Source organism: Cnephaeus nilssonii, assembly GCF_951640355.1.
Source record: "Cnephaeus nilssonii genome assembly, chromosome: X".
Classification (NCBI taxonomy): Eukaryota; Metazoa; Chordata; class Mammalia; order Chiroptera; family Vespertilionidae; genus Cnephaeus; species Cnephaeus nilssonii.
The window spans coordinates 70213595-70224943 of NC_137071.1; positions in this window are offsets into that span (position 1 = coordinate 70213595).

An 11349-nucleotide genomic window follows, 5' to 3' on the forward strand; every position below is an offset into this window, starting at 1 on the left:
TTTCCTCTTACTTATTTTAAGAATTCTGTTTAAAATTTTTTAAATATTTTAAAATTGATTTTAGAGAGAGGAAGGGAGAGGGAGAGGGAGAGAGAAACATCATTGATGAGAGAGAATCATTGATCAATTGACTGCCTCCTTCACGCCCCCCACTGGGGATTGATCCCATAACCCAGGCATGTGCCATGACCAGGAATCAAACCGTGACCTCATGGGTTGAGGTCACGGTTTCAAACCGTGGTTCATGGGTTGCCAGCTCAACCACTGGGCCACACCAGCCGGGCTCCTTGAGGTTATATATTAAATGTCTCTGTCTTAGAGAAGCCATGATATTCCTCCCCCAACTTCTACCACAACTAGATCAAGTCCCCCTCATATGTTTCCATAGTACGTCCACATTTTTTCCATTTTACTATTCTCCAATAACTTAGTCCAAATTTGTCTTCCCCACCAGGATATAAGCCCTCTGAGGCAGTGGCTATATTTCTTCTTCACTGTGCTGCCCTTGTATTTAGTATAGTGCCTGGCATACTTTGGTAGGTGTGCCACAAAAATAGGTGAATTAATATAAGGAAGATGAGGCAATATTGGTTGGTGAAAGCCAGCCTGAAAAGATTGTTTTTACATTTGTGGGCAAAGGGAAACCTTTACAAGTTTTTGATTATGGGATGAAGAAATCATTAGACAACACTGACTTTTGAAAAAGCAAACCAAAAAAACTCAAACAAAACGGAGAACTCCATCCTCAGCTTACGCCAAACCCTAGCCTTCCAATTATCGTGTGGACTTATTTTCTCTCTTTATCTGTTCCCACCACCACTCCCTCCTCCAAAAACACAAGAAAACGGTGGTTTTTGTAACCAGACATTTGACAGTAGGGCCAAATGCACTTATACATGTGCAGTTGTTCATTCAGTAGGCATTTATTGCCCACCCCCACTGTTTCAAGCACTTTGCTCTTATCCACACATTAAGAAGACCTTTTTTCCTGCCTTAATGGAGTTCAAAATTGAGGGAACCCCTCTTACCGATTACTCACTTGATGACTTCACATTTCTGGTGAAAAGCTTTGCCTTATCTGGACTCAGGGAGACTTAGCAGGGCACTAAGTGCCTAAAAGGACCTAAATGCCAGGGGTAGGTCCTCTGTCAAACTGAGCATTTGGTGAGACTCAAAGGGTGGATGCATATGCCAATTCACTAGACTTTTATACTTTCATTAGGAGGCTAAATGGCAGGGTGGAGATTGTCTGGAAGGGTGTTCAGGCAGTAGCCATTCCTTATCCTTATGAGTCTGGGCCTAATAAGGCGATGCACCCCTTGAGTGAGGCAGAGTGGAGAAACTCAAGGAATGACAGGAAAAGGAATTAGATTTCCCAATAAAAATTGAGCACCTGTCCTGAAACAAAATGTGGCTCCAAGAAAACTTTCCAAGATAGTCAGAAAGCACCCAACCTCACCCTTGGGTAGACATTAATGCCAGGGGATGGTTTCTTTTCATCTTAGATCCAGATCCCATATGGCTAGGAAGATTTCAATTGAGGATGTCAGAGAGGCAGTACACCCCTATTCCCCGCCCCCCCAAGGAAGGGTAAAGTGGAGAAATGTGTACTATTTTGTAGCTGCAGTCCTAACTGGTTATCTCTTGGTTGAGGGATAACATCAAACATGGTATCAGTTATACTTTGAAGATATATTCATTAGTCTTGACCCTTTCTCTCCTGAATCCTTTACCCTGAACTCAAATCCACCACCAGGATACCAGGGAGAGAGGTTACATAAGTAGTAAATAGACAAGAATGAGATTAATTTTCATGATTCATTGCTCTACTCTGTTAGGCAGCTTTGGGTGAAGAGGGTTCATACACGTGGAATTTGAAATCTTGAGAGATGGGACAGGAAGGGTTGACTCCCAAATCAATGGAGTATATTTCATAGAAGGATAACAATGTGTTAATGAGAAACCACATTGTGTCCTCCCTTAAAGGAATAACCTGAAGCTTAAGCCAATCAAACTGTGACAACAGGTTGTGTTTATTAGGGAAAGGCTAGAAGAAGTATAAGTCTAAGGGATTCATAAATAAATTCCCAAAGGAACTCTGAAGAAAGATAGCCCGAGTTTGTAGAATTTGGAGATTGGCATGACCATTTCACACCTGTAATATAATAACTTGCAAGATTTGTGATATCCTCTTTCTATGGGGACTGTGGACATCTAATATGGGTATCAGCCAACAGATTAACATGGCAGAGATTGGGGACTGAATGATCACCACAGGAAAAGTTTCCTCAGCTAAAGCCTTGAATCTGTCACAATCTATGTGTCAGACCAGTCTCAGAAGTGAGCCTTTGGAGCTAATAAAATATGAGACACTTTGGTTTTCACTTTCTATTTAATTCTTTCCTTTCCCAGGTTCAACTAAGTTGCAAAATTAAGGAGTTACACTTAGGGCGTAGGCTTTGCCCAATCAGATTCCCATATTGTGTGATGAGCAGACCAGACTAAAAGATCTGGGAAGGCCCTTCCAGCTCTGGTGAGCCAGGTTTCAGAATTCTAAGACATTGTGATCCATTGACTCGGTTGCCTTATGGGAATCCCATCAGAGATTAGTTTTCTAAAAAAGCCAATTGTTTGTTTCTTTGTGTGAGGATAGTGGTAAATGCAGTCAAGATAGCAAATGTTCTGCTGTGACCAATGGTCCCAAGCAGTCTTGCCCTTGTTATGGTCAGGGATTTCTTCATAACAATGATTCTCACGGCTTGAAGTAGTAAAGGATTAGTGTTAAATTGAAGACAAACCAGGAAGGCAATGTTAGTAAGTGCAAGGGAAGAGACACTGATAGGATTTAGGACTTATGTAGGTTGATAACTTGAAGAGGAACTTCATATAAATGTTCAACTTTTAGATTCCTTTGTTATGATAGCCCTTCATTTTGGTCTATTCTCAAAAAACAACTTTCTATACTCTTATCCAAATAATACAGTTATAATAGTCATCAATCCAATAAATGGATTATCTCTGAAAGTTGTAGATGATGCAATATATATATTTTTAAATGTAAAAGCAGCAATAAACTCTCCCTTTGCCCCCCTTCCCACCACAAACAAAATATTATGGTGAAGGAAATATATCAGCTTAGAGTGACTCTGCCTGAAAAGTGTGTAGTGTGTATGTGTGTGTGTGTGTGTGTGTGTGTGTGGGTGGTGGTGGTGGCTGCCTGTTCTAGGACTCCTTGAAACTGACTTTGAAAATCCCTTGACCAGTAGATAAGGATTGAACTGAAAAATAGGAAACCTGGATTTTGGTTTTGCCACTGTCACTAACTCGTTGTGAGGTTTGGGTACGTCACTTGGCTTCTTTGAGCCTCATTGTCTCATCTTTTGCATGGATATATGGTTATTTTACTCCTAAGGTTTGCTTTGAGGATGACATACTTAAGTGCTTTGAAAAGGAAAAGAATACAGGATGTTTGTTACCTTCATATTATAGTCTTTCATGATACAAAATAAGTATAGTTGGTGAGGACTGATGCTGCAATTGGGTGGTTAATTTTTTTTAAGAACTACAGTACTGCCCTAACTGGTTTGGCTCAGTGGATAGAGTGTTGGCCTGCAGACTCAAGGGTCCTGGGTTCGATTCCGGTCAAGGGCATGTACCTTGATTGCGGGCACATACCCAGTAGGGAGTGTGCAGGAGGCAGCTGATTGATGTTTTTCTCTCATCGATGTTTCTGGCTCTCTATCCCTCTCCCTTCCTCTGTAAAATATCAATAAAATATATTTTAAAAAAAGAACTACAGTACTCACCACTTTAAAAAATTATCTAGCATACACTAATTCATTTCGTGCTATGAGCTTGGTATGGGGAATTCAAAGGTAAATACATTATAATCCTTTACCTCAAACTCATGTTTATGTGTGAGGGAGAGACAAAAGAACACTACATAATCTCACAAATACAGATGTAGAGTTATGTACAGGACATTATTAGAGAACCCAAATCTATATGGATGCTTAGGTGACAGGGGTTTGAGAAAGCCTTACAGGAAATGTGATATCTGGTTAGAGTCTTGATGGATGAGTAGAGTGGAAGAAGCCAGAGGAGGGTATTTAAAAGCTAGAGAACAGCATGTGCAAAGTCACAGAGCATTAGACAGGATGAGTTATTGGGTTCAGGGGTATGTAGGTGGATCAGCATCAAATGCAGGGTGAATTTAGGGGAGACGGGAGTGATGAGAGAAGAAGCTGGAGGCACTGGCAGGAGCCAGAGCAGAAAATATTTTGGAGGTCAATTTAAGCAATGGGGACTTTTTCCTGAAGACAATAGGGAGCTATTGAAGGATTTAAAGCAAGGAAGTGTCATAAATAGATTTATGTTTTAGAAAGGCCAAATATACGATACTGTGGAGGATAGGAAATGAGGCTAGAATCAAAATCTGAACCAAGATGAGGTCAGGGAGGATAGAGAAGAAGAGGCAGATTTCTGAAATGTAGACTCAATAGGACTTGATGCTTGATTTGATTTGAGGGCTGTGGAAAAAGAAATTATCAAGCCTGACTCCCAGTTTTCTGTCTTAGGTGACTGGGTAGGTGGAAGTACCACTCATCAAGATTGGAGGATGGGATGGTGGAGGAGGAGGTTTGAAGGAGATGATTGTGAATTGTTTGGTTCTAGACTTGTTAAGTTTGAGGTACTTGTGGGATATTCAGGTGGAATTATTCAACAGATAATTGGAAAATAGGACTAGAGCTGTGGAGAATCTGAACTGAAGGTAGAAATTTGAGAATTGTCATACCACATTCATAGAAACAGTTGAGAACAGCCAAGCAGTAAGTATATAATGAAGAGAGGTGAAAGCCAAAGATGAAATCCTGGAGAATAAGAACATCAAGAAGCAATGGCCAGAGGGGCGAGAAAAGAAACTGGAGAATTAAAACCAAGGGAGGCCCTAGCTGGTTTAGCTCAGTGGATAGAGCATCGGCCTGCAGACTAAAGGGTCCTGGGCTCGATTCCAGTCAAGAGCACATGCCAAGTGTCTTGCGTCCATTGTTTATGCTTATATGCTTGCATACAAGTCCTTCGGTTGATCTCTTACTACCCCCCAACCCTCCCTTGCCTTCCCCCTGTAGTTTGAGAGTCTGTTCGATGCTTCTTTGCCTCTGTATCTATTTTTGTTCATCAGGGAGGGGGGTGAGGGCATGTGCCTGGGGGTAGGGGAGGCTGTGGGGAGGTCAATGGGGAAAAAAAGGAGACATATGTACTACTACAGGTAGTCCTTGGGTTACGTCGGACTCGACGTATGTTGTTTCGTGGTTACATCACCATCTCCCATTTATTTATAAAAAAAAAGTTCCGTCATTTTGACGTATGTACATATGTGCTTTATGTTTTTTACTAGAGGCCCATTGCATGAAGATTCGTGCAATAGGCCTTCCTTCCCCTGGCTGCCGGCACCAGTTTCCTCTGGCACCTGGGACCCAGGCCTTTGCTCTGGCCGCAGCAGAGAAGCCAAGCCTCTTCAGTCTTAAGTCTTTAGTCGTCTTCAGTCTTCAGTCTTCAGTCTTCTCTCAGGCCAGAGCTTTCAGTCTTCGCTCGGCGCCTGCATATGCAAATTAACCCGCCATCTTTGTTGGGTTAATTTGCATACTCCTGATTGGCTGGTGGGCATCGCAGAGGTACGGTCAGTTTGCATATTTCTCTTTTATTAGTGTAGATTATTTATTTTCCACAAGTAAAGGTCAGGAATTGTTATCTTTCTTTCAATTTTTTTTTACTGTTTCACTTCATTACTGCTGTGTATGTGCTCCAGGTAAGTGACGTAGGTGCTTATGTAGGTGGGTTCCGACTTATGGTGAAAATTGCATTACGTCTAGGAATGGATCTCTGACGTAACCCGAGGACCTTCTGTATTTGTAATACTTAAAACAATAAAATAAAAATTTTTAAAAAAAGAGCACATGCCCAGGTTGTGGGCTTGATCCCCAGTAGGGGGCGTGCAGGAGGCAGCTGATCAATGATTCTCTTTCATCATTGATGTTTCTATCTCTCTCTCCCCTCTCCCTTCCTCTCTGAAATCAATAAAAAAAATTTTAAAAAAATGAATCAACCAATGAATGCTTAAATAAGTGGAACAACAAATCTCTCTCTCTCTCAAATCAATAAATAAAGAAAAAAATTTAATAATAAAAACAAGAAAACCAAGGGAGAAGAGAATTTCAAAGAAGGTGTGGCAGATTCAACAAATGTTATAGGAAATCATGAAAAATTAGGACAGAAAAGTGTTGAGTTGACATAGCAATTAATAAGGCAGTGTAAGGAACATGGGAAAAACACTTTCAGGAGGGAGTTCAGGAGAAGGCAAAGGATATATTACAATGTGTTGAGGAGTTAAATGGTAGTCATGAGGATGCAGAAACATGTAATAAGGATATCTCTTTTAAGAAACTTGGTGATGCCCTGGCCTGTGTTCTCAGTGGGTTGAGCATCACCCCATGTACCAGAAGGTACCGGTTTGATCCATTTCCTGGTCCCCAGTCGGGGTATGTGCAGGAGGCAGCTGATTGATGTTTTGCTTTCACATCTATGTTTCTCTCTCATCTTGATGTTTTCCTCTCTCTGAATCTCTCTCTCAAAAATCAGTAAAAACATATATAAATTTAAATTTAAAAAAGAAACTTGGTGATGAAGGAGGGCAATAAATCAATAGCTAGAGAGAAATTTACAGTAAAAAGGAGGGTGGTTTTTATTTTTCATTTTGAATAGGAGACTTTCCCTGTCCTTTCTCTCCTTACTAGTCCTCCCTCTTCTTTCCCCTTCTCCTCCTCCTTCTACCCCCCCCCCCCGAAAAAGCTGAGGCTCAGAAAGATTAAGATATGTCATGGTTACATAGCATGTTATATGCCAGCAGGAGACACTGAAAATATAAAAGTAATTTTAACCTGACCCCTTTTGTGCTTTTGTGAGTGTGAACTCAGCAAGATGAGACATACAAAATGGAAATCTGAAGTTCCAATCAGGCCTATGTGCTAGAAATTTGACAGGTGTAGAAAAGAGGTTATGATGATGTGGTCTGGTCATGTAATAGCTACTTTTTATTGAGCACTTACTTTGTGCCAAGTACCGAGTTAAGCACTTTACCTACACACTCTCATTTAATTCGCACAACAACCTTATGAGGTAGGTACTGTATCACTTTGATTTAACATATGTGAAAAATGACCCACAGAAAGGTTCAATGACTTGTTCAAGGCCACATAGTTATTCTGTGCTAGATTTTCGGAGCCTTCAAATGACCCTTTAGCGAAGGAAAGTGAAGCTGAGGGAGGTCAAGTCATTTGTCCAAGAACCCGTATCCAGTGAGTGTTGGTCTTGTAATGCAAACCCAGGCTCTGCCTGGTACCGAAGCCACACTCATAATCATCACTACATTGTCATGCATGAAAGCTATTAAAATAGAGAATATGTGCATATTTTTCTAGATTCAGCTCTGTAAGACAAAGCATTCCCTAGACTTAAGGGATGTTGACAGTGAGCATGTACTTCCTTGGTAATGCACCACCCAGTATAATGCATCCAGGACATTTGTATAGAAAGCCACATGGTGAAAGCAGCAACTGAGACAAACAGCTACTCAGGCGGGATGGCAATAGCTGAATTCTCACGTGAGTTTTTCACATGACTTCATGACAGCAGCCATACTTCATTCTTCCATGGAAAAATTTTTCTGAGTGAGAAAGCCCATGAATCAGCTGTCCTTCCTCCCCCTGGCCTAAGATTGTCTAAAATGCTGTTCTGATGTCACCAGTCCAAGTTTGTAGACTTGTAAATGTTATCCTAGATGTGAAGTACAATGGAGCAAGGAGTGTGAGGCTAGGAAGAATAGCCTAATTGCCACCCCTTCAGGGCTGACTGGCTCTCCAGTGGAGCAGGGAGAGGCAGGTGGTTGTATTGACAAAAACCCCTCACTGTACTCCCTTGTCACTGCCAGAGTTTTCATTGGTAATTGGTTTTTGAAATATAACTTGATACTAATCTTCATATTTGGAATATGATTAATGTTTAATCAGATCATTATCATTCTTTATTCAAAAATGTTATTTACTGGGTTTTGATGTCTTTTTAACTTTAGTTCTGTTATACCCAAGGACCAGCCTATATATGTGTATGTGTGTGTGCGCGCGTGTGTGTGCATGCTATCTGATTTTATGTTTCCTTCCAGTTCTGTTTTTCTGTGGTGAATAGCTGAATGGAAAAAGAATGAATAGAAATATTGTACATATAATAAACTATGCAAGAAGTATATGCTCTATATCAGGAACTGTGTGGACTAAAAAGTTATATAAGAGCCCTGGCTGATATGGCACAGTGGTTAGAGCGTCAGCCAATGCACCTAATTGTTACGGGTTCAATTCCCAGTCAAGAGCACATACCTGAGTTACAGGTTTGGTCCCTGGCTCCAGTTGGGGTGCCTGTGGGAGTCAACCAATTGATGTGTCTGTCTCATGTCGATGTTTCTCTCCCTCTCCCTCTCCCTCTCCCTCTCCCTCTCCCTCTCCCTCTCCCTCTCCCTCTCCCTCTCCCTCTCCCTCTCCCTCTCCCTCTCCCTCTCCCTCTCCCTCTCCCTCTCCCTCTCCCTTCTCTTCCCTCTCTTCCCCCTTGCCCCTCCCTCCCTCCATTCCCCTCTTTCTCAAAATCAATGGAAAAAGTATCCTTAGGTGAGGATTAAAGGAAAAAAAGTTATATAAGATGTGATCTCTACTCTCAATGGGTTGATTCTACACTTCTTCCATTCAGCAAGTGATCATCATACTACCTGGGTTCCTAATTCCTTGGTGGATCCAATGCTTGGCTCATTTGTCTTTCATCAGCAGAGCAGCCTGGGAAGATCTTTAATCCCAACACAGTGAATTTGAATTTAAGGTTTTGACAGCCAGAAATGATAAGATAATAATAATGAACACAACACTAGTAATAGTAAATAAAAACTGGAGAGAGAGAGGTAAGTGGAGACACATATATAAAGATTCCCAAGAGGTGATATGTTCTGGACAAAGTTGGGATATTTTCATGGCTCAGTGAAAATGGAAAAGAGCTTCAAGAGTCAACATTTCAACTAGAAGAGTGTCGGTTCTTTGGTGATAGGTGGGGGAAAGACTTATGGGAGAAAAATAAAAGGAATAAATGGCATTCCTTACCTTTCTTCCACACAGAAAGCTCTGTTTGATTTGATTGTGAATTCTGGGAGAGGAAGAGGCCCTGCTAGTGCATTGAAGGGCAAGAGGAAGACAAATCACTGGATTTTCAAAGAGCAGAGCAAGTTGAAGAAAAGATGGAGGTACTGATAGCCTCAACAACTGAATAAAGCATTTTCTCTGGAAAAATATATGTCTAAAGTATTTAACTGGCATTAAATATTAACAGTGAATCAATGGAAACACCAAAACACTTTATTTATGTATGAAGTTTTTTTGTTTTAGAAAATATGCTGTTTTAAAACTCAAAATCACTTCATATGTAATCCAGGCAGAAAGTAGTATGAGTCTCTGGAGGGGTGAGTACTATAAGAATGAGGAATAATGGACATGCCCTCCAACCGAGTCTCTTATATTACTTCCTGCCAACTCACTGTGGTGAGAAGGGTCCAAGTTCAAGAATTTCATGATCAGATAGATTTATAGGTATCAGATGTTCCCGGTGGAACCCAGTATTCCTCCCTTCCCCAATGCACGTGTAGGAAAGGTGAAGAAAATTAAAGCCAGTTGTACCTGATTCTGATACCATGTGTCTCCCTTCTCCACTTGGGAGCACTGATGGGGCGGGAGAGTACCTTACACCTGGCATATCCTCTGAGTAGCTTTGTGAACTCCTTTGGACTATTATGTTGGTTTGTACTTTGGCTTCTCTGGCTCCCAGCACCAGCTGACGGCCTGAGCTGAGTCCCAGTTGGGCAGGCTCTTTTGCTCAGTGTTATAGCTGTCTCCAGGGCATTGTTCTTGAGACTTCCAACAGGGCAGATTTGTGCAGTTGGCCCATCTGGACAAGATCTATAACAAGTAGAGCTCTGTGCAATAAGCTCATCTCCATAGTCCACCCCTCCCTACCCCCGCTTTCGGGCTGCAGCAGCCTGACACCCCAACCCTGCACAGAGAGTATCAAAGAGACACTCTTCTGCTTCTTTCAAAAGGGTATTGCTTGTGGCATCTCATTGGTTGGCACTACCTGGGCAGAAATGGGAAAACAGGGACTCTCTGCCCCTTAATTCAATCTCTTCCCTTAATCTGATCCTTTAGTTTTGAATCTCCTTGGCACCAGAGTCATAATATCATTGATAAGATTAACTTCTGGTCCAGCTATCCTGGTCAGCTCAGAATGCTCTCTTCAAAATCAAGAGATGGGCAAGAGATGTATCTCAGTGAACAGGAAAGAGTAGGCAAGATCAATAGAAAAAAGGGGGGAGGGAGTGGGAAGCTGAGTTCTTGGTTTGAATATAGGATTTACTTTGGTTACTAGATTTATTGATTTTTAATTCCGAACAATATTTGAGGAAGAGAGGAAGGAAAGAGAAGGATGGAGAGAGGGGGGAAGGGGAGGGAGAGGGAGAGGGAGGGAGGGAGGGATGGAGAGAGAGAGAGAGAGAGAGAGAGAGAGAGAGAGAGATTGGATTTACATAGTTATTTATTCTAGGTCCAGGGAAAGGTCAAGATGTTTAAGAAATCATTTGATTACCTCTGCCTTCCAACTGTTAGCCCTGCACTTAAATATTGCCTTTTTCATTCTCACCACAGTTGGGTCATTTCAAAGGACTCAGTGTACCAGGTCCATGCTTCCCCATGTCCATGTGGTATATCAGGCTCAAAATGGACTCTTCTACATCCTCTCTATTCTGACATTTCTGGTATCTTCAAATGACTGCTAACCTTCCTCATTGTAGAAGGAAAAAGAAAGCAAGAGAAGGGTTAAGAAATAATTCCAACTTATGGCTCTCTAACTTCTATAACTACTTCCCTAAGGTTGGCCAAGTCAGTGTTTGTCCAGGATAGGGGTCCTCTATCCTGGGAGGATAGAATTCCTCCCAGGCACCTCAAAGCCCACTTTATCCTGGAAAAGGTTGCATAACACTATTATTTACTTACTAACAGGAGGTAATGGGGCAAGTTGGAAATGAGGGGCCCTGGGAAATAAAGAGACTTTGGAGAAAAGAAACAAATGAAAAACTAGCCAACAAAAGACTCTGAGGATAGTTTCTCCTGGGTTCTACTACCTTGGATTTCACTTTTCTTAAAAGTTTTCTAACATCAGTGGGTAAGTTCCTTAAAAAGTAAGCATTTTTTTATACTCTCTGACAGCTAA